We start from the raw sequence: 25282 nt of genomic DNA on the forward strand, positions 1-25282 counted from the left end.
TTATATTGTAGATATATTAGGGTTTATTTTACAGGTAAGTATTTATCTTTAAATAGGATTAATTTATTTAATAAAATTTATTTTATTTTGTTAGATTTAAATTATATTTAATTTAGGGGGGTGTTAGGGTTAGACTTAGCTTTAGGCGTTAATACATTTATTATAGTAGGGGCGAGATCCGGTCAGCAGATTAGGGGTTAATACTTGAAGTTAGGTGTCGGCGATGTTAGGGAGGGCAGATTAGGGGTTAATACTATTTATTATAGGGTTTTTGAGGCGGGAGTGAGGCGGTTTAGGGGTTAATACATTTATTATAGTAGCGGTGAGGTCCGGTCAGCAGATTAGGGGTTAATAAGTGTAGGTAGGTAGCGGCGACGTTGGGGGGGCAGATTAGGGGTTAATAAATAGAATATAAGGGTCGGCGATGTTGTGGGCAGCAGATTAGGGGTACATAGCTATAATGTAGGTTGTGGCGGTGTACGGAGCGGCAGATTAGGGGTTAATAATAAAATGCAGGGGTCAGCGATAGCGGGGACGGCAGATTAGGGGTTAATAAGTGTAAGGTTAGGGGTGTTTAGACTCGGGGTACATGTTAGGGTGTTAGGGGCAGACTTAGGAAGTGTTTCCCCATAAAAAACAATGGGGCTGCGTTAGGAGCTTAACGCTGCTTTTTTGCAGGTGTTAGGTTTTTTTCCAGCTCAAACTGCCCCATTGTTTCCTATGGGGGAATCGTGCATGAGCACGTTTTTGAAGCTGGCCACGTCCGTAAGCAACGCTGGTATTCAGAGTTGAAGTGGCGGTAAATATGCCTGTACGCTCCCTTTTTGGAGCCTAACGCAGCCCTTAAGAGAACTCTAAATACCAGCGTTGTTTAAAAGGTGCGAGGGAAAAAAAACACGCGTAGCTAACTCACCCCTTTGGCCGCAAAACTCTAAAACTCTCAAAAATCTAGCCGTATGAGTCTTGTGGAGCGAGGCAGAGAGTTCCACAAGATGAGAGCCAGTCTGGAGAAGTCCTGTAACGGGAGTGTGATGAGGTAACAAGAGAGGAGAAGAGTAGGAGGTCATGAGCAGAGCGAAGGGGACGGGAGGGAGAGTATCTGGAGACAAGGTCTGAGATATAGGGGGGAGCAGTGCAGTTGAGGGCTTTGTATGTCCTAGTGAGAATTTTGTGTTTGATCCTAGAGGCAAGAGGAAGCCAGGGAAGGTATTGGCAGAGAGGTGCAGCAGATGAAGATCGATGTGTAAGGAAGATGAGCCTGGCAGAGGCATTCATTATGGATTGTAAAGGAGCTAGGCAGCAGGTGGGGAGACCAGAGAGGACAGAGTTGCGGAAGTCGAGGCGGGAAAGGATGAGAGGGTGGAGATTTTGGAAGAAGGGGGGAAAATAAGGACCTCAGTTTTGGAGAGATTTAGCTTGAGGTAGTGAGAGGACATCCAAGAAGATATGTGAGAAAGACAGTTAGTGACACGGGTTAGCAAGGAAGGAGATAGGTCTGGTGCAGAGAAGTAGATTTGGGTGTCGTCGGCATACAAATGATATTGGAAACAGTGGGACTTTATTAGGGAACCTAGTGATGACGTGTAGATTGAGAAGAAAAGGGACGAGAAGGGGACCGAGGACACAGCCTTGTGGTACTCCGACAGAAAGTGGTGACGGGGCAGAGGAGGCCCCAGAGAAGGCTACAATAAAGGTACGGTTTGACAAGTAGGAAGAGAGCCATGAGAGGGCTGTGTCACAGATGCCGAAGGATTGGAGGGTTTGGTGCAAAAGAGGGTGGTCAACAGTGTCAAAGGCTGTGGACAGATCAAGGAGGATAAGCAGAGAGAAGTGGCCTTTTGATTCTGCTGTAAGTAGGTCATTGGTAACCTTAACGATTGCTGATGGGGACGAAATCCAGAGTGCAGTGGGTCAAGGAGGGAGTTTAATGTAAGGAAGTGGGATAGGCATGCATATACTAGTTTTTCGAGAAGCTTTGAGGCAAGAGGGAGTAGGGAAATAGGGCGGTAGTTGGATGGGGAGGTAGGATTAAGGGAAGGTTTTTTGAGGATAGGTGTTACCAGTGCATGTTTCAGAGATGATGGAAATATACCGGTGCTGAGGGAGAGGTTGAAAATGTGTGTGAGTATAGGGCTAAGGGTAGCAAAGAGGGAGGGGAGTAGCTTAGAGGGGATAGGATCAAGGGGACAGGTCGTGAGATGAGAGCGCAGTATAAGTGCTGAAACCTCTTCCTCAGTAACAGGGGAGAATGAGCTAAGTTTAAGGTTATGTGGGTTGTGGTTGATTGAGAGCATTTGAGGGGTGAGAGAATGGAATTATGTTGAGAGCTGATTTCGTTTCTGATGGAGTCGATTTTGTTAATGAAGTGGCTGGCAAAGTCTTGAGCTGACAGAAAAGTTGTATTAGGAGGTGGGGAGGGCAGAGAAGAGTATTGAAAGTGGAGAACAGGCGTTTTGGGTTTGAAGAAAGATTAGAGATAAGAGTAGAGAAGTAGTGTTGCTTATGGAGATTAAGGGCAGAATAGTAGGAGTTCAAGATGAATTTGTAATGAAGAAAATCAGCTGAACTCCGAGATTTTCTCCAGTGCCACTCAGCAGTATGGGAACATCTGCGTAGGTACCGTGTCAGAGGAGTATGGCAGGGCTGAGGATGAGTGTATGATTTCCAAGCTATGGTAAGAGGGGCCAGATTGTCAAGGACGGATGTAAAGGTGGAATTATAGTGGCAGATAGATTGGTCAGGGCAGGAAAAGGAGGAAAAGGATGAGAAGAGAGGTTCGAGGGAATTAGCAAGCTGTTGCTGATCTAATGACATAATGCTTCTGTGAAGTTTGGTGTGAGGAGTATAAGGAGGGAGAGTTGTAGGGAGGGATGATATGTTGCACGTAAGGAGATGGTGGTCAGAAAGAGGGAGTTTGTGAAGGTTGAGAGAGTGCATCGATAGCTAAAGATCAGGTCAAGGGAGTGACCGTCTGTGTGAGTGGGAGAATCAGTCCATTGTGACAAACCGAAAGAGGAAGTGAGTTACAGAAGTTGTTTTGCAGATGAGGCAGTGGGATTGTCAAGGGGCATGTTGAAGTTGCCAGGAATGAGGGCAGGGGTGTCTGAAGAAAGGAAATAAGGTAGCCAGGCAGCCAAGTGATCTAGAAATTGAGTTGAGGAGCCATGGGGTCGGTATATGACTGCAACACGTATAGAGAGAGGAGAGAATAAGCAAATCATGTGGGTTTCGAATGAGGAAAATGTGAGGGAAGAGATGGGTTGTATTTGTTGAAAGGTGCAATGAGAGGAAAGTAAAATACCTACACCACCTCCTTGTCTATTAACAGACTTAGGAGTGTGGCTAAAGTGGAGACCCCCATGTGACAGAGCAGCAGTAGATTCTGTGTCTAGGGGAGAGAGCCAGGTTTCTGGTGGTGCCAGAAGGTTGAGGGAGCGAGAGATAAAGAGGTCATGTATAGAAGTGATCTTGTTGCAAACAGAACAAGAGTTCCAGAGTGCACAAGTGAAAGGGATAGTGGCTTTTGGTGCAAGAGGAATGTGAGTAAGGTTGGCTGAGTTTTGTTTTCTGAGTCTGTGGGATGGTACACATGGATGTGCATGCCTAAGCAGTTGTTGGGGACCAGGATTAGGGGAGATATCACCAGCAGTTAGTAAAAGCAAGAGGGAAAGTGACACGAGATGAGATACAGATTAGCAGTAATGACACTGCTTTTGAGACGAGGTGCATGGGGGAGGGAGAGTGTTTAGGAATAGGTAAAGTTCATGAGTACAAAAGTAAGGTGAGTTTAAGAGAGATGGCCTAATGAACAGTGCAGGTGGAGAGGGAGAAGGAGTAATTGAATAATGTTTTGTTATAGAGACAAGATGCAGCAAAAAGGAATGTGAATATATTGAGCATTTTTACAAAAGTGGGAACCAAGTAAACACATAAGACACAGTATTACAGTAGCAATTGCATAAGGAAACAATGAGATACATAGAACATAATATTACAGAAGTACGTGCCTTGTGTCTTGCCCCTTGCCCAATCCTTGTTAAATTCCTGTATAATTCTATTGTTAATGCCTCACTTATAAAATGTTCACTTTGAAAATGTGAACATATGTTGTTGTAGCAATGCACAGCCCAGTGCAATGCACATCCCAAGCTGATGTTAAAATATATAGGCAGGGAAGTCAGCTGTGTCTACTAAATTACTTGATTGATAAATCAGAGACAAATGAAGGGCCAATTTGAAAGTTAGATTCTGGTCTGGTCAGGGTGAGTTAAGTAAACAGACAATACAATTTGTAGGAGGTTAAAACTATGGCATAAGACAGCTATAAATTTGACAATAATAGCAAGTATTGATAAGGATTGAACATCACATGGCAATTAACAAAACATTAGAAGTAAGACATTGGATAACAGTACAACAAATGTAGGACTAAATTAACAACCTAAAATCATTTGCTCTATGTAAATATACACACACCAAGAGAGAGTAACAGGAAAGGTAAAACACCAGAGTGCAGTGAATACTATGCAGATCGTCAGGGAATATATTCACGTACCAAGAGAGAGTTACAGGAGAGGAAAAACACCAGAGTTCAGTGAATACTTTGCAGATTGACAGGGAATATATTCACGTACCAAGAGAGAGTTACAGGAGAGAAAAACACCAGAGTGCAGTGAATACTTAGGCTGAAAGAAAGTATTTACACCGGACTTAGGAAGATAAGACAGTACTTGCCGACTGACTTGTTCACACTTCTCACCGTTGTGAACAGGGCAAAATGTAAAGGACAAGGGGTAGTCAGTGGCACCTTAGGCTGACTGTCATTTACAAAAACTAATATGAAAATTGCTAATAAAAAATATTAAAGGGTAAGCTGTGAAGGAGTTGTGGGCTAAAATTGGCCAAATGTACAAAGGGTTACAATTATTCGCCAAATTGATACGGCTCAAGGTGAACAAAAATCAATACAACTAGACAGGATTATGGCTAAAAGTTTCTAGTAAATAATGAGCTGATTGAATAAAAACTCAAAAGTGTGCAACATTCATCATTAAAGGATATTTAATAAAGATTAATTAATAAAACAGGTGGTTAATAATGCATATCATAAATACACTGGTATGGACAAAAGTAAATTCATATGAACATCAATATTAAAAATTGCAATATAAAAGACTCAAAAGAGAGTGAAGAGGTTAACGTGTTCAAGTGGATTAAGTATTGAATCCCAATGAACACTGTATCAGCGTCTAAAAAGTTCAACTGTTGGAGCTGTTAAACTTAGTAACAATGTATAATGTTGTTTGCTAACTCGGTATTTGTAAATCTCCACGGTCGTTAGGTGTAATCTGACCAGGAATATGGCAATAGTTCCGTTTGACACAATGTTCACATACAAAAAAGGATATCCTCCAATGGTAAAAGTGAAACAGTTAGTGCAAGTACAAACAAAGATTCGGCTTAGCCGTGTATGTATATCTGTTAGGATCTTCAGTTGTTTGTATAATTTACTGTCTCAAGATTGTGATTTTTACTCACTTATAGCTTTCAGCGTCTTAGCTCTACTCGCTCGTTTCCTCTGTGTGATGATAGATTTGTCGTGTCCAACCAATAGGGACCGTTGGAGTGCGCGCACTTATTTGAAAAACTGATTTCTTGAAGATGAATACTCCTACCGGCTCAGTTTGTGCTATTTGGGCACGTAGAAAGAGTCGGTCCTGGGAGTAACTTTGTATTTCCTTGCAGCAGGAGCAATCTGTGTGGACGTTTATGCGTTTCAGCTGTAAAACCTTTATTGCAGTGAATACTTTGCAGATTGACAGGAAATATATTCACGTACCAATAGAGAGTTACAGGAGAGGAAAAACACCAGAGTGCAGTGAATACTTTGCAGATTGACAGGGAATATATTCACGTACCAAGAGAGAGTTACAGGAGAGGAAAAACACCAGAGTGCAGTGAATACTTTGCAGATTGACAGGGAATATATTCATGTACCAAGAGAGAGTTACAGGAGAGGAAAAACACCAGAGTGCAGTGAATACTATGCAGATTGACAGGGAATATATTCACGTACCAAGAGAGAGTTACAGGAGAGGAAAAACACCAGAGTGCAGGGAATACTTTGCAGATTGACAGGGAATATATTCATGTACCAAGAGAGAGTTACAGGAGAGGAAAAACACCAGAGTGCAGTGAATACTATGCAGATTGACAGGGAATATATTCACATACCAAGAGAGAGTTACAGGAGAGGAAAAACACCAGAGTGCAGTGAATAGTTTGCAGATTGACAGGGAATATATTCATGTACCAAGAGAGAGTCACAGGAGAGGAAAAACACCAGAGTGCAGTGAATACTTTGCAGATTGACAGGGAATATATTCATGTACCAAGAGAGAGTCACAGGAGAGGAAAAACACCAGAGTACAGTGAATACTTTGCAGATACCTTACGTTTTTAGGGAAATAGCAAATGGCATATCATGATCGGAAACACTTTTATTCTATTAATGTGAAGTTTGTCTGTGACATAAACATGCACATAATGAATGTGTTTGCAGCCTTTCTTGGGCAGCAGTTTGAGAGGAGACAATTTCCTAATGGATGGCTAATTGGTGGATACTAGTGCCCATCATCATGCTTGCAACAATTTACAATGTATAGGAGCTTACTGTATTTCTATTTAAAAATAGATCATGCATATATATATATTTACAGATTGTTATTCTGTTGTTTAACTTAAATGTTTCAAATGCTCTCTCTGTGCCTCTCTGTCTCTCTCTTTTACTGTCTGTCTCTCTTTCACCCTCTGTGTCTCTGCATTTCTAGTTATCCTGATAAATACTGCATGTGATGGGCTTTATGAGATCTCACAGTATGTTTAAAGGCACAGTGTATAAAAAACAGGAACCTACAGCCCCAAGTTATTAAAGTCTGGTGGACCTGATCCGACAGTGCGGATCAGGTCTGCCAGACTTCACTGAATATGGTGAGCAATATGCTCGCCGTTTTCAGCATTGCACCAGCAGCTCACAAGAGCTGCTGGTGCAACGCTGCCCCCTGCAGACTCGCGGCCAATGGGCCGCCAGCAGGGGGGTGTCAATCAACCCGATCGTACTCGATCGGGTTGATTTCCGGCGATGTGTGTCCGCCTGCTCAGAGCAGGCGGAAAGGTTATGGAGCAGCGGTCTTTGTGACCACTGCTTCATAACTGCTTGATACATATGCCCCTATGTGTTCAGATTTTGCTATACTCTTTCATATTTGATGTCTTGTAATATTTAATTTGTATTGGTCAATTATAATAATCATTCCTATTCAAACTTAATTGCCCTTGATGTGTTTAAATTGACTATCCATATAATAACAGAATTAAATAGCCTTGCATTGTTGTCAAATTTTTAATTTTGAAATATCTGACATTTCAAAAATAAAAAATCATTAAAGTAATAGTAAATCCTAGCATTTGTTAAATGCTAGTATTTACCATTGGAACAAATAAAGGGGACTTTTTTTCATGAAAGCTCCTTTATTTGTTTGCAGCGTTCGCTGTACTGAGCTGCTAAGGCAGCCCACGGCAGAAACGCTATTTGGCTGAGAGGTGACATTTCCACCTCTTAGCCAATAGCCATGTGGGAAATACAGCTTGGCGCCGCAACAGTCAAGAAACCGTTTGGGCTTCTGAAGATGTGTTTCAGGTGTCTGGATCAGTCTGGGGGAGCCCTACAGTATAGCACTGAGGAGGTAGTGAAGATTGTCATCTCCTGCAGGGTCTTTCACAACATATTACAGCAAAGAGGATTGCAGCAGAACCTCCAGGTTTCTGAGCATTTCATTGAAATAGATGATGATGAAAATAAAGGGCTAGGCCTGGAGGAAGGAGCCAACCACATTAATTCACAATTACTTTACATGAACATATTATTGTATCATGTAGTGTGTTGGTCTAATGTTTTTTTTTGTTGCAAATCAAATTGTAGACATTTTCTTGTTGTCCTCTCTTATGTTAAAAAATAATGAATATTAAAAAAAATGAACATATGTGCATCTTTTTACAATTCACAGATAAATATTCAAAACAGTACTCCGTCATTGTCACTTTTTACCTCAGTGATTACCATGTATCTAAGCCTCTGTAGACTGCCCCTTATCTCAGTGCTTTTTACAAACTTGCATTTCAGCCAATTAGTTGCACTTTGTAAATCAACTCTCATAAAGGTGATCTACAAACAGCTGGGCTCATAGGCTTACATGCTAAGGGGTTCAAGGGGATGACAAAAGGAGGAGGAGAGGAATTGAGGTAATAAAGGTTCACATATTTTGTATGCATTCTTGAATAGTACAGTCTTTAAGGAATGCTTAAGGAACACTTAACACTTTCAAACCTAGGGGAGAGTCTTGTGGAGCGAGGCAGAGAGTTTCACAAAATAGGGGATATTGTGAAAAAGTCCTGTAGACAGGAATGTGAAGAGGTTACAAGAGAGGAGGATATCAGGAGTTTATGAGCAGAAAAACAAGGGGACCGGAGGCAGAGTATTTGGAGACCAGGGTCGGCTCCAAGGGGGGGTATTGGGGGCAATGCCCACCCAAATGGAATGCTGTGCCCTCTCAAAAAATATTCATATGATCATACACTTTAAAAATAATAAATAAAATAATGAATTGTTATGTAATGCTGCATGCTGGGGGCGGAGTTAGCTGCCGAACTGTGAGGTTCGCATCACGCAACTGCAAGGAGCTCAGTGTCTTAACCTCTTATTTGGAATTGGAAGTTAAATAGAGATTTTTTCGACTTGTCTTTAACCCTATTCATTTTACCTAACTATCGTGAGTTACTCATTTTCTTAAACAATAGACCATGATAAGAATATGATTGTATCATATAAATATGTCTATAAATTGCTACCGTTAGGCCGGGCCTAAGATCATAGTGCACTTTTGAGGCTTAGATAGAAGCCGGTAGCCATTTATAGACTTCAATTTTATGATACAATCATATTCTTATAGGTTCACAGTACATAAGTTGTATTAAGTAGCCTGATATCCGTTAGTTATTGTGAAACAGGTATAGCTAAATCTAATCTACAAAATTATCAGTACCTGAAAACCTAGTATCCTCACTGCTATTGCAAACAAAGGGGTTAATTGCATAGGGGGGGTTTGGGCGCATGGCTGTTTAGGGGACATGATTGAGATTTGAGAATGAGTTTAAGGGTTTTGGATCATGGTGTTTAAGGGGTGAATTGTTTTTAAGGAGCTATTGCACTGGGGGTCTCAAGTTTAATGGCTCTGTTTTAGTGCTCTGCATAGGATTTAGACTTCATTATTTTATCTAGTGATTTAGCACATATTCTCCAAATGTTAATAGTGGGCAATAAGCCAGCCAGAAGCTACACTTTCCTGCAGAATATGGAGGTCTGCTCTTATTTTGACTCTCATACATGCTTTGTAAATGCGTGCCCCCTTGTGAAAAAAATGCCCCCCCATTTCATTCGCTCTGGAGCCGACCCTGCTGGAGACGAGGTCTGCGATATGGGGGGAACAGTGTTATGAGGGCCTTAAATGTCACAGTCGGGATTTTGTGTTTTATTCTGAAGCCATTGGAGGGATTGGCAGAGCGGTACTGCAGATGAAGACTGATGTGCAAGGAAGATCAACCTGACAGATGGCGTTAGTTCATTTAAATGGACTGTTTTCAATGAGCAAAACAGTTATTTCATAAACAAAATGAAAACCTAAATAATACATTTCAAATAGATTTTAGACTCTGAAGCTGGTATAATAATTTGAAATACATTCACAGGGAACCACTTTGACAGTACACTGACTGTCCCTTTAGGTAAGCTGCTTATTGGTGGAATATGTAATTTAATTTTTTAGCCAATTAGAATCTTCCTTGATAAGTGGCATTTTTGCAACAAAGGTGGCAATATTTACCTGTCCTATAGTAAATAATTTCTACAGCACTGACAAATCTCTGTACAATCTGTAAATCTAGCACTGTTTTTTTTAACAAAACTTTTAATGAGAGTCCACTGCACTCTCACAAGCCAACTACAACCATGCAAAATGCGAGGATCATTGTCCCAATTAGTTAAATAATGAATTAAAATGAACAGTGCTTGGAAAAAAAATAAGATAAAGCCATATTCTTGGTTTTCCATGTTTTTCACTTGAGTAAAATACTCATATACTGATATAAATTTTTGGTTATTCACAGATACACAGCAGACATTAGTGACAGCAATACACAAAGAACAAAAGAAGGGCGCCCGCTAGTGTGGACAATAAAAACAAACTCCTATCTAGAAATTGTGGCAGTTATACTCACAATTCTTAAAGGCATAAACTTTGCCCAAATCCCCAGCTGAGATCTCACAGTGTCCCAGCTCACTGAACTCCTGCACTCACTTAGCTGCTCCTTTGGAACTCCGAACTGGAAACAAACTCTAGGTAAGACACAAACAAACACCTAGATTTAGAGTTTTGCGTTAGCCTTAAAAAGCAGTGTTAAGGGGTCCTAACGCTGCTTTTTAACGCCCGCTGGTATGTAGAGTTTGGCAGGTACAGGTATACCGCTCACTTTTTTTCCGCGACTTGAGGCTACCGCAAATCCCCTTACGTCAATTGCGTATCCTATCTTTTCTATGGGATTTGCCTAACTTATGAGTCTTGGAAGAAGTGAGCGGTACAGCCTCTACCTCCAAGACTCCTACCGCATAAAAAAGTCAGTAGTTAAGAGTTTTATGGGCTTACGCCGGAACATAAAGCTCTTAACTACAGTGCTACAAAGTACACTAACACCCATAAACTACCTATGAACCCCTAAACCGAGGCCCCCCACATCGCAAGCCCTATAATAAAATTATTTAACCCCTAATCTGCCGCCCGGACACCGCCGCCACCTACATTATAGCTATGAACCCCTAATCTGCTGCCCCTAACATCCCGACACCTATATTATATTTATTAACCCCTAATCTGCCCCCCCCATGTCGCGCGCCACCTACCTACACTTATTAACCCCTAATCTGTCGACCGGACATCGCCGCCACTATAATAAATGTATTAACCCCTAAACCGCAGCACTCCCGCCTTGCAAACACTATAATAAATTTTATTAACCCCTAATCTGCCCTCCCTAACATCGCCGCCACCTACCTACAATTATTAACCCCTAATCTCCCGCCCCCAATGTCGCCGCTACTATAATAAAGTTATTAACCCCTAAACCTAAGTCTAACCCTAACCCTAACACCCCCCTAAATTAAATATAATTGAAATAAAACGAAATAAATTTACTATAATTAAATAAATTATTCCTATTTAAAAATAAATACTTACCTATAAAATAAACCCTAATATAGCTACAATATAACTAATAGTTACATTATAGCTATTTTAGGATTTATATTTATTTTACAGGCAACTTTGTATTTATTTTAACTAGGTACAATAGCTATTAAATAGTTAATAACTATTTAATAGCTACCTAGTTAAAATAATTACAAAATTACCTGTAAAATAAATCCTAACCTAAGTTACAAATACACCTAACACTACACTATCAATAAATTAATTAAATAAATTACCTACAATTATCTAAAATAAAATACAATTAAATAAACTAAACTATAGTACAAAAAAAACAAACACTAAATTACAAAAAATAAAAAAATATTACAAGAATTTTAATCTAATTACACCTAATCTAAGCCCCCTAATAAAATAAAAAAGCCCCCTCTTCTGATGACGGCTAACACTGATTGAAGGTTCCTTTAAATGACGTCATCCAAGATGGCGTCCCTCGAATTCTGATTGGCTGATAGGACTCTATCAGCCAATCGGAATTAAGGTAGGAAAAATCAGATTGGTTGATTTAATCAGCCAATCAGATTGAAGTTCAATCCGATTGAATGATTGGATCAGCTAATAGAATAGACCTCGCATTCTATTGGCTGATCCAATCAGCCAATCGGATTGAACAAAGTTGCCTGTAAAATAAATATAAATCCTAAAATAGCTACAATGTAATTATTAGTTATATTGTAGCTATATTAGGGTTTATTTTATAGGTAAGTATTTAGTTTTAAATAGGATTAATTTATTTAATTGTAGTAATTTTATTTAGATTTATTTAAATTATATTTAACTTAGGGGGGTGTTAGGGTTAGACTTAGGTTTAGGGGTTAATAACTTTATTATAGTAGCGGCGACGTTGGGGGTGGCAGATTAGGGGTTAATAATTGTAGGTAGGTGGCGGCGATGTCCAGTCGGCAGATTAGGGGTTAATAAGTGTAGGTAGGTGGTGGCGACATTAGGGGGGGACAGATTAGGGGTTAATAAATATAATATAGGTGTCGGCAATGTTAGGGACAGCAGATTAGGGGTTCATAGCTATAATGTAGGTGGCGGCGGTGTCCGGTCGGCAGATTAGGGGTTAATAATATAATGTAGGTGTCAGCGATAGCGGGGACGGCAGATTAGGGGTTAATAAATGTAAGATTAGGGTTGTTTAGACTCAGGGTTCATGTTAGGGTGTTAGGTGTAGACTTAGAAAGTGTTTCCCCATAGGAAACAATGGGGCTGCGTTAGGAGCAATGGGGCTACGTTAGGAGCTGAACGCTGCTTTTTTGCAGGTGTTAGTTGTTTTTTTTAGCCAGCTCAGCCCCATTGTTTCCTATGGGGAAATCATGCACAAGCACGTTTTTTCCAGCTTACCGCTACTGTAAGCAACGCTGGTATTGAGGATTGAAGTGGAGCTAAATTTGGCTCAACGCTCACTTTTCTGAGGCTAACGCCGGCTTGAAGAAAACTCGTAATCCCAGCGTTGTCTTAAGGGTGCGCTGGAATAAAAAGGCTCGTTAGCACCACAGGTCTTTACCGACAAAACTCCAAATCTAGCCGATAGTGCGCTTCCTAGTGCAGATATCTGTGGCAAAAATTCCCACCAATATGCAAAAGAGATAAGTATACTCACAATGTTGTTGGCACAACCAAAAAAATTGTGCTATATGGGCATGCTGGGGTATCACAGTGTCCCAGTTCACTATACTTTGCAATCTCCTTACGAAGAGACTTGACAGATGTGATAAGACTCCAAAAAGTTATTGTTACTATTTTTGTTTTTATTGCATTGTATTTTAATTTAAAATGGATTGGCTTTTACTTTTTGGAGTCTTATCACATCTGTCAAGTCTCTTCATAAGGAGATTGTCAAGTATGTTGTATGTCTAGGCAAAACATTGTAACACGTTTGCTAGGGGCCGTAGGATAATAAAACATTCCAAGGCAGTCTGATTAACTTTGTATTGTACATCATACTTTTTTATTATAAGCGACTTGATTTTATATTCATATATAACAATATCTATTATTTACTGTGACCATAAAATTAAGATGAACTGCCCAAGTGATTTAACAATATATACATCTATAATCATACAATGTTGAAAGATAGATGAACAGCCTCACATACCTATTATTATATGCTGCATCTTTATCTTCCAATTACATAACATAAGTTATTAGAATAAATCTATAAAGTAATGCAATCCTGTCTATCCAATAGTAATAACATTACGTTCCCCAAGAGTTTACAGTCAAAAAGCTGTTCAATGTTCAATTACCAACATCCAACATGGGTGCTTTCATTCAAGAGCGAGTCCAAGGACACACGTCAATATTAATGATGGATGCCTTAGTGCACTTTAGATCCTCTTCACATCTGCATACAAAGATGGGTTGTTGCCTTTTAATAAGAGAAAAATCCATTAACCTTTATTATTTCCCATCAATGGATGACAGTAGTTACCTGGGAGGAGGTTAGTAACACTACATGGATTTGAATTCAACAAAATAAACTTCTTGCAACAGATTTTAAACAGGAATTATAAAAAGTTACTTTTTTACCCTGTTGTTTCACTAAGGGTAGTATACTGCATTTATTCTGCATTTTGGTATTGGAAAAATATGCATACATTACAAAAGTGCATAATGAAAATCGTAATTTAAAAATCATACAAATGAATACTCAGGAAAAAATTGTATTGGTAAGGTGCATCAAAAATCATAACAAAATTGTTCAACAAAAATCGTATTTTGTAACATTTGTATGTAAATTACACAGACATAAAAGGTATTAAATATGCACAGTGTAAATAGAAATTTAAGTAGGCTGGATGTGCATTTTTAAATGATCTGAACATGGGTATTCCATGGGCATATACTGTATAAAATTGTCTCTCAAATCCCAGGTTAATTCTGTAAATAATTCTGCCCTACAGACCTCAGGTTTTTTCCGCAACTTAAAAGGTGGCGAGGTTTTCTCAAACTACTCGAAACACTGTGCATATGAAAATAACAGCAAATTAAAGTTACAGTGCATTAAAAACAATCAACCAGATTACGAGTTTTGCGTTATGAGCGGCTCAGTAATAACTTGCAAGTTATTTTTCTACCGCTCACCATTAATAGCGCTGCTATTACAGGTTTGCAAAAACCTGGCGTTAGCAGGCAATATCGCAGCGTTGAGCTCCATACCGCACACAAATACCAGCGCTGCTTTGATCTGGTTTTACGTGCTCATGCACGATTACCCCATAGACATCAATGGGGAGAGCCGGCTAAAAAAAAGCCTAACACCAGCAAACAAGGGCCTAGATTTAGAGTTTGGCGTTAGCCGTCAAAACCAGCGTTAGAGGCTCCTAATGCTGGTTTTGGGCTACCGCTGGTATTTAGAGTCGTGTAGGTAAGGGTCTAACGCTCACTTTCCAGCCGCGACTTTTCCATACCGCAGATCCCCTTACGTCAATGGCGTATCCTATCTTTTCAATGGGATCTTTCTAACGCCGGTATTTAGAGTCGTGGCTGAAGTGAGCGTTAGAAATCTAACGACAAAACTCCAGCCGCAGAGAAAAGCCAGGAGTTAAGAGCTTTCTGGGCTAACGCCGGTTCATAAAGCTCTTAACTACTGTGCTCTAAAGTACACTAACACCCATAAACTACCTATGTACCCCTAAACCGAGGCCCCCCCCACATCGCCGCCACTCTATTAAAAATTTTTAACCCCTAATCTGCCGACCGCACACCGCCGCCACTTACATTATCCCTATGTACCCCTAATCTGCTGCCCCTAACACCGCCGACCCCTATATTATATTTATTAACCCCTAATCTGCCGCCCCCAACGTTGCCTCCACCTACCTACAATTATTAACCGCTAATCTGCCGACCGGACCTCACCGCCACTATAATAAATGTATTAACCCCTAATCCGCCTCACTCCCGCCTCAATAACCCTATAATAAATAGTATTAACCCCTAATCTGCCCTCCCTAACATCGCCGACACCTAACTTCAAGTATTAACCCCTAATCTGCCGACTGGACCTCACCGCTACTCTAATACATTTATTAACCCCTAAAGCTAAGTCTAACCCTAACCCTAACACCCCCCTAAATTAAATATAATTTAAATCTAATGAAATAAATTAACTCTTATTAAATAAATTATTCCTATTTAAAGCTAAATACTTACCTGTAAAATAAACCCTAATATAGCTACAATATAAATTATAATTATATTGTAGCTATTTTAGGGTTTATATTTATTTTACAGGCAACTTTGTATTTATTTTAACCAGGTACACTAGCTATTAAATAGTTAAGAACTATTTAATAGCTACCTAGTTAAAATAATAAAAAAATTACCTGTAAAATAAATCCTAACCTAAGTTACAATTAAATCTAACACTACACTAGCAATACATTAATTAAATAAAATACCTACAATTATCTACAATTAAACCTAACACTACACTATCAATAAATAAATTAAATAAAATACCTACAAATAAATACAATTAAATAAACTTACTAAAGTACAAAAAATAAAAAAAGCTAAGTTACAAAAAATAAAAAAATTAATTACAAACATAATAAAAATATTACAACAATTTTTAACTAATTACACCTACTCTAAGCCCCCTAATAAAATAACAAAGCCCCCCAAAATAAAAAAATGCCCTACCCTATTCTAAAATTAAAATAGAAAAGCTCTTTTACCTTACCAGCCCTTAAAAGGGCCTTTTGCGGGGCATACCCCAAAGAATTCAGCTCTTTTTCCTGTAAAAAAAACCATACAATACCCCCCCAACACTACAACCCACCACCCACATACCCCTAATCTAACCCCAACCCCCCTTAAATAAACCTAACACTAAGCCCCTGAAGATCTTCCTACCTTGTCTTCACCATGCCAGGTATCACCGATCGCTCCAGGCTCCGAAGTCTTCATCCAAGCCCAAGCGGGGGCTGGCGATCCATCATCCGGCTGAAGTCTTCTATCAAGCGGCGGCTGAAGAGGTCCAGAAGAGGCTCCAAAGTCTTCCTCCTATCCGGGCAGAAGAGTAGATCCGGACCGGCAACCATCTTCTTCCAAGCGGTCACAAGCGGCTCCATCTTGAAGACCTCCGGCGCGGATCCATCCTCTTCTTGCGACGTCCTAAGTCCGAATGAAGGTTCCTTTAAATGACGTCATCCAAGATGGCGTCCCTCGAATTCCGATTGGCTGATAGGATTCTATCAGCCAATCGGAATTAAGGTAGGGAAAATCTGATTGGCTGATTGAATCAGCCAATCAGATTGAGCTCGCATTCTATTGGCTGTTCCGATCAGCCAATAGAATGCGAGCTCAATCTGATTGGCTGATTGGATCAGCCAATCGGATTGAACTTGAATCTGATTGGCTGATTCCATCAGCCAATCAGATTTTTCCTACCTTAATTCCGATTGGCTGATAGAATCCTATCAGCCAATCGGAATTCGAGGGACGCAATCTTGGATGACGTCATTTAAAGGAACCTTCATTCGGACTTAGGACGTCGCAAGAAGAGGATGTATCCGCGCCGGAGGTCTTCAAGATGGAGCCGCTTGTCACCGCTTCGAAGAAGATGGTTGCCGGTCCGGATCTACTCTTCTGCCCGGATAGAAGGAAGACTTTGGAGCCTCTTCTGGACCTCTTCAGCCGCCGCTTGATAGAAGACTTCAGCCGGATGATGGATCGCCAGCCCCCGCTTGGGCTTGGATGAAGACTTCGGAGCCTGGAGCGATCAGTGATACCTGGCATGGTGAAGACAAGGGAGGAAGATCTTCAGGGGCTTAGTGTTAGGTTTATTTAAGGGGGGTTTGGGTTAGATTAGGGGTATGTGGGTGGTGGGTTGCAATGTTGGGGGGGGATATTGTATGGGGTTTTTTACAGGCAAAAGAGCTGAATTCTTTGGGGTATGCACCGCAAAAGGCCCTTTTAAGTGCTGGTAAGGTAAAAGAGCTTTTCTATTTTAATTTTAGAATAGGGTAGGGCATTTTTTTATTTTGGGGGGCTTTGTTATTTTATTAGGGGGCTTAGAGTAGGTGTAATTAGCTTACAATTGTTGTAATATTTTTATTATGTTTGTAATTAATTTTTTTATTTTTTGTAACTTAGCTTTTTTTATTTTTTGTACTTTAGTTAGTTTATTTAATTGTATTTATTTGTAGGTATTTTATTTAATTTATTTATTGATAGTGTAGTGTTAGGTTTAATTGTAGATAATTGTAGGTATTTTATTTAATTAATTTATTGCTAGTGTAGTGTTAGGTTTAATTGTAACTTAGGTTAGGATTTATTTTACAGGTAATTTTGTAATTATTTTAACTAGGTAGCTATTAAATAGTTATTAACTATTTAATAGCTATTGTACCTAGTTAAAATAAATACAAAGTTGCCTGTAAAATAAATATTAATCCTAAAATAGCTACAATATAATTATAATTTATATTGTAGCTATATTAGGGTTTATTTTACAGGTAAGTATTTAGCTTTAAATAGGAATAATTTATTTAATAAGAGTTAATTTATTTCATTAGATTTAAATTATATTTAACTTGGGGGAGTGTTAGTGTTAGGGTTAGACTTAGCTTTAGGGGTTAATAAATTTATTAGAGTAGCGGCGAGGTCCGGTCGGCAGATTAGGGGTTAATACTTGAAGTTAGGTGTCAGCGATGTTAGGGAGGGCAGATTAGGGGTTCATACTATTTATTATAGGGTTAGTGAGGCGGATTAGGGGTTAATACATTTATTATAGTAGCGGTGAGGTCAGGTCGGCAGATTAGGGGTTAATAATTGTAGGTAGGTGGAGGCGACGTTGGGGGCGGCAGATTATGGGTTAATAAATATAATATAGGGGTCGGTGGTGTTAGAGGCAGCAGATTAGGGGTACATAGGGATAATGTAGGTTGCGGCGGTGTACGGAGCGGCAGATTAGGGTTTAAAAAAAATATGCAGGTGTCAGCGATAGCGGGGGCGGCAGATTAGGGGTTAATAAGTGTAATGCTAGGGATGTTTAGACTCGGGGTACGTGTTAGGTGCAGACTTAGGAAGTGTTTCCCCATAGGAAACAATGGGGCTGCGTTAGGAGCTTAACGCTGCTTTTTTGCAGGTGTTAGGTTTTTTTTCAGCTCAAACTGCCCCATTGTTTTCTATGGGTGAATCGTGCACGAGCACGTTTTTGAAGCTGGCCGCGTCCGTAAGCACTGCTGTTATCGAGAGTTGCAGTGGCGGTAAATTATGCTCTACGCTCCTTTTTTGGAGCTTAACGCAGCCATTCTGTGAACTCTAAATACCAGCGGTATTTAAAAGGTGCGGGGAAAAAAAGCATGGGTTAGCTACGCGGGTCGTTACCGACAAAACACTAAATCTAGGCGAAGGAGCGTAAAGCTCCCTAACGCAGTCCCATTGATTCCTATGGGGAAAGAAAATTTATGTTTACACCTAACACCCTAACATAAACCCTAAGTCTAAACACCCCTAATCTGCCACCCCCGACATCGCCGACACCTACATTATACTTATTAACCCCTAATCTGCCATCCCCGACATCGCCGAACCTACATTATACTTATTAACCCCTAATCTGCCACCCCCAATGTCGCCGCCACCTACATAAATTTATTAACCCCTAATCTGCCGCCCCCAACGTCGCCGCCACTATACTAAAGTTATTAACCCCTAAACCTCTGGCCTCCCACATCACTAACACTAAATAAATATATTAACCCCTAAACCTAAGTCTAACCCTAACCCTTACACCTCTAAATTTAATATAATTAAAATAAATCTAAATAAAACCTACTATTATTACCTAAATAATACATATTTAAGACTAAATACTTACACTCGTAATCTAGCCGAATGTAATTTAATTTGTATTAGAGTAATATTAACGTTTAAACATACTCTGGGTTCTCCCTCTGAGAGCTCTTATTATTTCTATGGGAGACAGCTTGCCAGTTTGCAGGGACAGACCCTTTTTGTTTTAATTCCATGAGGGCTGCCCCTGCGAGTGTCAGCGTGGAAACCCATGTCTAGACTGGTGGATTTTATAGAATCTGCCTTGGTTATAATTTATTATCAACCTTTTTATTATTATTAACAGTTATTTGTAGAGTGCCAACAGATTCCGCAATGCTAAAAACATGGGTCTAAAATGCAAGGTAGCATATATAGAAGACAAGGGGATAGAGGGCCTTGCCAAGAGTTTCACTGTTGTAAATCAAGTCTTATGAAGGTGATCTACAAAGCAGCTAGGCTCATAGGCTCACATGCTAAGGGGGTTAATGGGGATAACTAAAGGAGGAGATAACCTAAGATAAGAAAATGATAGTGTATATTATATGCATCCCTGAACAGTAGAGTCTTTATGGTACCACTTGAAAGTTTGAAAACTAGGGGGAGTCTTGTAGATGGAAATGTGAGGAAGAGACAGGAGGAAAGAAGGAGGTGACCAGCAGAGCGAAGGGAATAGGAGGGAGAGTATCAAAGGACTAGGTTGGAGATATAGGTTGGAGCAGTCTTATTGAGAGCTTTAGTCAGGATTTTGTGTTTAGTTAGAGGAGGTTAGAGGAAGCCAGTGAAGGGACTGGCAGAGAGCTGCAGGAAATTAGAAGTGACTTGTAAGGAAGATCAGCCTGACAGAGGTATTTATTATGGATTGTAATGGAGATAAACGGCAGATAGGGAGGCAGGAAAGAATGGGGTTACAATAATCAAGACGGGAAATGATGAGAGAGTGAATTAAAGTCTTAGTTGTGTCTTGTGTGAGGAAGTGGCAAATTTTGGAGATGTTTTTAAGGCGGAGGCTGCAGAAATTGCCCAACCGGGCATGCAGAGTTGGTGTAATGATGTTATTATCAACAGGTAGACAAAATTGGAGGCTAGGGATTTTGGAAGAAGGTGGGGGGGGGGGGGGAATAAGGAGCTCAGTTTTGGAGATATTTAGCTTAAGGTAATGAGAAGACAACCAGGATGAAATATTAGAAAGACAGTTAGTGACACAAGTTAGTAAGGAAGGGGGAAGGTCTAGTGCAGAGATGTAGATTTGGGTATAATCAGCATACAAATTGTATTGAACCCCATGAGAATTTATTAAGGAATCTAAGGATGATGTATAAATTGAGAAGAGAAGGGGACCAAGGACAGAGCCTTGTGGTACTCCAAAAGAAAGTGGTAAAGGGTCAGAGGATGTGCCAAGGAAGGTTACACTAAAGGTTGGGTTAGACATGTAAGAGAATAGCCACAAGAGTGCTATGTTGAAGATGTCGAAGGATTGGAGGCTTTTGAGCAAGAGAGTGTGGTCAATAGTGTCAAAGGCTGCAGACAGATCAAGACAGATTAACAGAGAAAAGTGGCCTTCTGCTTTTGCTATAATTAGGTCATTAGTAAACTTAATAATGCAGTTTCTGTGGAGTGTTGGGGGCAAAATCCAGATTGCAATGGACAAAGGAGGGAGTTTAATGTGAAGAAATGTGATAAATGTGTATGTACGAGCCTTTCCAAAAGTTTTGAGGCAAAGGGAGTAGGGAAATAGGGCAGTAGCTGGATGAGGATGATGGATCGAGAGAACATTTTTTGAGGATAGGTGTGATTAGTGCATGTTTAAGGGATGAGGGAAATATACCAGTGCTGAGGAAGAGATTAAAAATATGTTTGCAGATAGGGTTAAAAGTAGGAGAGAGGGAGGGCAGTAGTTGTGAACCTGTTTCAAAACATTAATAACAAGGGTAGTACTGATGACAGCAGTTCTTTACTTGTATGGGCAAAGGGGAGAGTAAAGCACTTGATTTAAAGGGATATGAAACCCAAAATTGTTCTTTCATGATTCAAATAGAACATGCAATTTTAAACAACTTTCTAATTTACTTCTATTATCAATTTTTCATCAGTTTCTTGGTATCTTTTGTTGAAAAGCAGGGATGTATATTTAGAAGCCTGCCTATTTCTGGAGCACTATATGGCAGCGGTTTTGCAAGAATTTGATCTGTTTGCTTGTGCACTAGATGGCAGCACTATTTCCTGCTATGAAGTGCTTCTGGTGCTTACCTAGGTATCTCTTCAAAACAGAATATCATGGGAATGAAGCAAATTTTATAATAGAAGTAAGTTGGAAACTTTTTAAAAAAATTGTGTGCTCTGTCTGAATCACAAATAACATTTTTGGGGTTTCATATCCCATGGTGTCTATTGTGGGGGTATACCTGATAATACAACAATAAGAAGAGTGGGAGGTCTTAGTTTTTAAGACACCCCACAACAATTCTGATGGCATTATCTAATAATAGGATGGAACCCAACACAAGACCAATTGACAATAAGATGACTATAATGGACCTTGTTTCTTCCTATGAAACAGGTTGGAAATAGCTGCAATAGGGATTATGGGATGACATTCTAAGGGGTCTTCAATTTATTTTAAATGTATAGCTTTTTATTGGTTGAAAAGGCATACTTTAGTGCTGAGGGTCCAAGGTTTTTAGAGGGATGTTCCTGGGTGTTTGGAGAGGTCATGCAGTGAGGTCCTTTTGTGTTGGGGTTTAAAGAGGTGTAGGTCATATAGCATGGCTGGTGGAGAGCAGTTGAGCATGTTTGGGTAGGGTTAATTGCGTTTGGGAACTGGAGTATTGAGTTAATTGTAGATGATGACCATTACAGGTAGCATTAACTGAAGTTGTGGAATGTCACTGATAGAAACAAGAAAATGTCAGTAGGGGGTTGGGTAGTAGTTAGGAATAATTGCTGTGGAGGGCTGGGTTGTGGGTAAGGTTGACAGTGGGGCTGGATTAATTGTGATGAGTATCAGGAATAGTGAAGGGTCTAATGTTACCTGGCAGAAATAATAATACCTATACTGTTATATTATTGGTACCAATACTGTTATATTAGTCTCTTTGATAACAAGGTTCAAATAATAGACAAAGACAAAACTTAAAGGGACAGTCAACTTCAATTTTTTTATTTTAAAAAGATAGATAATCCCTTTATTACCCATTCCCCAGTTTTGCACATGGTTATATTAATATACTTTTAACCTCTTTGATTACCTTGTATCTAAACCTCTTTTGACAGCCCCCTGATCACATGTCTATTTATTTATTATCTATTGACTTGCATTTTAGCCCATTAGTGCCGTATCTGCCACAACCCACGGGTGTGAGCACAATGTTATCTATATGGCACACATGAACTAGCAGTCTCTTGTTGTGAAAAGCAAATAAAAAAGCATGTGATAAGAGGCTGTCTGTAGTTACTTAGAAATAGGCAGACATTTAGAGGTTTAAATGTTATAAAGTATATTAATACAACAATGTTTGTTGTGCAAAGCTGGGAAATGGATAGTAAAGGCGTTATCTATCTTTTTAAATTATAAGAATTTTGGTGTTGACTTTCCCTTTAATAAAGGAATATTTATTATAAACAAAAATAGTCATAGTGCATTGATATAAAAAAAGAATTAACAAACAAACTTACATAAAATGAACAGTTAAAAATAAAAAGGAGAAAATAGCAGAACCTATAACTTTACCAGGATAGTCTCTGTCCCAAGAGAAATTGGAAGGAAAGATGGTCATTTACATTGTAGCAGCTTCCTGTGAAAAAAAAAGACAATATTGCTTATCTAACTTCAATACTATATACAAATTAAATACACATTACATTAACTACAAATTAAATTTGGGCTGAGGTTAGGTGTGTGGCCAGGCTGTACAATGTATACACTATTATCACTCACATCATGGAACCATGTTGATTATTTTGATACCAAAGATGACGTCTGTCATATTTGGTCACCCAGTAACATAAACATGATTAAAACATATCCTGAGATATCCTATGGGGTCTGGAATGCTGTTAGGGGTGCATATTTCATAATTCCTTTTGACCATCAAACACCTGACATGTTTATAACAGGTATCTTAGAAAATAAAGTGCCTCTTATCAATAAAAATTACTGAAGCATGATTTTAAATTTTCACTAGAGTTTACTAAAATAATTGATGTCTGCTTCAGTGACTTAAAGTAATTGTCTTTAATAAACCAACAACATCCTAGATACTATTTACCTTAGGATATATACTTTAGAGGTTTAAATGTTGTAAAGTATATTAATATAACAATGTTGGTCGTGCAAAACTGGGAAATGGGCAGCAAAGGCACCATCCATCCCTTCAAACTACAACAATTCTGGTGTTAAATGTCCCTTTAAATGAAGGTATTTAGATCTAGAATTTATTTTTTACTAAGTTTGCATTGATGGAAACATTATGACATTTATGATATCAGGACATGTAATATATATTGTTATTATTTATATAGAACATACTGGATGTTGGGACAGGAATGGACTATACAGGGACAGGCTATATAGAGGGAAAGGAATAAGGGGACTGGGCTGAAGAGCCCTACACATGTGTATTGCCCAAGGCCCCATAAATGCTATGGGTGGCCCTGAGTACAGGTAAACAAAATATTTTGGTAGGAAACCAATCAAGCGCAATACAACCCCACATTAAGAAGGAGGGCTTCCAATGTCAGGTTGAATCTCCCCTTAAAGGGACAGTCTACACTAAAATTGTTATTGTTTAAAAAGAGACTTAATGTCTTTACTACTCATTCCCCAGCTTTGCACAACCAACATTGATATATTAATATACTTTATAACCTTTAAACCTCTAAATTTCTGACTTTTTCTAAGCCACTATAGACAGCCTCTTATCACATGCTTTTGTATTTGCTTTTCACAACAGGAGACTGCTAGTTCATGTGGGCCATATAGATAAAACTGTGTTCATGCACGAGGAGTTATTTAAGATTTAGCACAACACAGTACTAAATGCAAGTCAATAGATAATACATTTAAAGTCATGTGATCAGGGGGCTGTCAGAAGATGCTTAGATACAGGGTAATCACAGAGGTAAAAAGTGTATTAATATAACTGTGTTGGTTATGCAAAACTTGGGAATGGATAATAAAGGGATTATCTATCTTTTAAAACAATAAAAAATATATTGTAGACTGTCCCTTTAAGTAATGTAGTGGCTGAGACATAGGCCCCTGTGCATTACTAGTAGTGAGGAAGTACCTTTACTTCTGGGTCCTTCCTCTTCCTGCTTAATCTTTCCCTCCTGTAGACATACAGCAAACTGCCTCTGTACAAGAGGACAAAATAAGAAAATAGAAACTGTTGGTAATTCTAGGTAATAATCCCAGTGATACAAAAGACCCCTTTAAAAAAGACTAAAACACTAAAAACTAAATAGATTCCTTTCTCACGAGGCTTAGTAAACGTGAATGGAGAAAAGTCTTCATACATACTGTAACATCTGACAGTGTAATTCATCAGGAAATATTCAATATTATCCTCTCCAAACCACATATTTACAATAAACCACTTTGAACTTTAGCCCAAGGGCGCTACATAAAAAATGTGTTCAGAATCATATTATATTGTATTTATGGTATTGCACATTTACAGTTTCCCTGCCAGTTTTGTTGCATTTGTCAAATAACATCTCTGATCTGGACAGTCATTCATTCCTTTTTTTTTTTTTAAAGCATTCAAGTAAATATTTCAAGTATGTACCAGCAACTAAACACAGAAATAAAAAAAAAATCTGCATGTCAAACAAGGCATATTAGAGTAGGATAGGGCACTTCTGACCACACCCACTACAACACTGGTGCCTATATTGCATACATAAAAAGTGTTACAGACCTTTAACCCTAACTGTAACATCCCTCTGCCCTCAATCTTATCCACTGCTAACCCAGTACCACAAACTACAATTAACCCCTAACCATCACAATTAACCCTTACAGCACTGCTGTAGAAATACATAGGCAGTGTGGGGAATCACCTGTTGGCTGCACCAGATGTTTTTCAATTAATAGAAGAAAATAACATTAC

General features: G+C 39.2%; 1 long non-coding RNA gene across 2 annotated transcripts in view; it reads right to left on the reverse strand.

Moving 5' to 3' along the window:
* Positions 1 to 24730, reverse strand: part of LOC128665173 (uncharacterized) — a 37694-nt gene extending 12964 nt beyond the window's left edge. Inside the window, exons 1-3 of one of the 2 annotated variants that reach the window (XR_008403015.1) lie at positions 24691 to 24730; positions 22900 to 22963; positions 13631 to 13752 (exon numbers count right to left, since the gene is read on the reverse strand). This is a non-coding gene — a long non-coding RNA (uncharacterized LOC128665173). Of the gene's footprint in view, positions 1 to 13630; positions 13753 to 22899; positions 22964 to 24457 lie in introns of both variants that reach the window. The other variant, XR_008403016.1, reaches the window with a different exon arrangement.
* Positions 24731 to 25282: the final 552 nt, after the last annotated feature.

The sequence above is a fragment of the Bombina bombina genome, chromosome 6 (assembly GCF_027579735.1).
Source record: "Bombina bombina isolate aBomBom1 chromosome 6, aBomBom1.pri, whole genome shotgun sequence".
Taxonomy (NCBI): domain Eukaryota; kingdom Metazoa; phylum Chordata; class Amphibia; order Anura; family Bombinatoridae; genus Bombina; species Bombina bombina.